This window comes from Elephantulus edwardii, unplaced genomic scaffold (assembly GCF_000299155.1).
Source record: "Elephantulus edwardii isolate Elephantulus edwardi_28Jun2011 unplaced genomic scaffold, EleEdw1.0 scaffold00295, whole genome shotgun sequence".
NCBI classification, from domain to species: domain Eukaryota; kingdom Metazoa; phylum Chordata; class Mammalia; order Macroscelidea; family Macroscelididae; genus Elephantulus; species Elephantulus edwardii.
Window position 1 is genome coordinate 869,258 of NW_006400045.1, and position 2,036 is coordinate 871,293.

Below are 2,036 nucleotides of genomic sequence, written 5' to 3' on the forward strand. Positions count from 1 at the left end.
TCGAATGTTGTCCACACATCCTGGCACCATCATTTGAATATAAGGCAGCCCTTTGCTGATCAGCAGGAAGTTATTCATAGGGCACTATCCATACAACAAATGGCTGTGTCATTGCCTTGGGAGGTTCCAGGGTAGGACCAATGGGGAAAGAGGCTACTTGCTCATAGATATGGGGCACACCCTTGCGTTTCTCCTAGGAGCTTGTTCTCAGATAAACCATTTCCAGATTTGTTTTTTGGTCACCACCTTCTTTATTAGAGTTTTTCTCTGACATCACAAATTACATGATATGAGTTTCAAGTCTCATAATAATATTGAATCCTTCTCTAATTGAAGCAGTCTCAATCAGTGCACAATAGCAGGCAATTGTCTTTCAAATGGTGAGCTTAGTGCAGCAGCATTGGGGAATTTCCTTGTCTCAGTGGCCACCACAGAGCAGCCTTCTCAGGTTTTTGCTGTAAGCTCCCATTTGCAAAAGCACAAATAATAGATACCTCAAGAATCATGTCTGAATGTGGATCATAAGGGCCTTGAGGAAAGGACAGTGAGGCTACTTTCTACATTCAGCCATGTTGCTCAAATCCCCATTTAAACACTGTTTTCTTCTGAGTAACTTTATCCATGGGAGCTAACAGAATTCCAAAATGTGAGATATGCTGTTGTTTTTGATTGCCTTCAACTCAGGTACGACTCATATTGAGTTCTCCAAAATCCAATAAACTAATCAAACAGTGAGCTTCTTGTTTAGTTTTGGTAGTAGATAGTGACAGTATTTTTTCCTTGTAGCTCATGGAATTTCATGGATGGCTCCTTCCCAGGTTATTACCAAGAAATTTGCTGTTTGGGCATGACCCTGGTAGATTTATCAAACCACCTCTGTTGGTGATGTGGGAAACTACTGTTTTCAACTTGTCCCTAGTCTGGTCTTTAGTGTTTGATATTAACAGGATATCATAAATGTAGTATATAATTACTACACCTGATATTTGGACCAAATCCAGGTTTCTTCTCACCAGATTATGGCAGTAGGCTGACAAGTTCACATAATCCTGTGGTAAAAGAGTAAATGTAAGTTTGGATCCTTCCCATGTGAAAACAAACTGGCTGGATCTTTTCAGAGATTGGATTAGGGGAAAACAATTGCAAGATCTATCATTGAGTATCAGTCTTCTTTGGTCTCTTCTATTTTCTGCACTATTGATACCATGTCTGTGATCATGAAGCCACAGGAAGCATTAACTTATTTAGGACTCCACAGCCTACAGTATATGAGCCATCTGACTTTTTTATAGATCATAGAGGGCATGTCCTATCAAAACTGGCCCCAGGACCATATAATCCATTCTATCAAGTGAATCATCTCCTCTGGAATAATCTGTCCTGTGAGTGTATCTTCCAATGTCATTATTTTCTGTTGTAAAGATAATTGTGTTTCTAGCATTAACACAACATGTTCTTCCATTCTTAGGCAGACAGAAACAATATGTGGCCCCAAAAATATATCACCCTTACAACCCATTTTAGTAACGGTTCCTCAGGAATCTGTCAATAATAATTTACAAACTTATGCAATTCCTCTCTGCCATATCTCCCAGTTACAAAACTTTATTGAACCTGCCCATCTGCCTCTTGAAGAACTTTTTTTTTTTAGTACATGTCAGAGAGGTATTTTTGGTTGTTTTCACATGTGTGTGGTTTTTTGTTTTTTTATTTCCCTATACTTGTTGTTACGTACTTTTGAGTTGCTGTAAACACATATGTAAACACATAGTGACCTATGTACAACAGCTCTAAACTCTGCTCTATTCTGGGCCAATCTTATTGTCAGTGACTCACTTGCCCTCATTACCCCAGTTACTGAATCTATTTATTTCATTAAGGGTCTTCATCTCTTGCACCGTCCATCCACCCTTCCAAGAATGATATCCCTCTCCAAGGACTAGCCTTTCCTTGCAACATATTCGAAGTATATCAGATGCAGCCTCAGAATACTTGCCTCCAAGGAACAACCTGGTCTCATCCTCTCTTCAACAAAT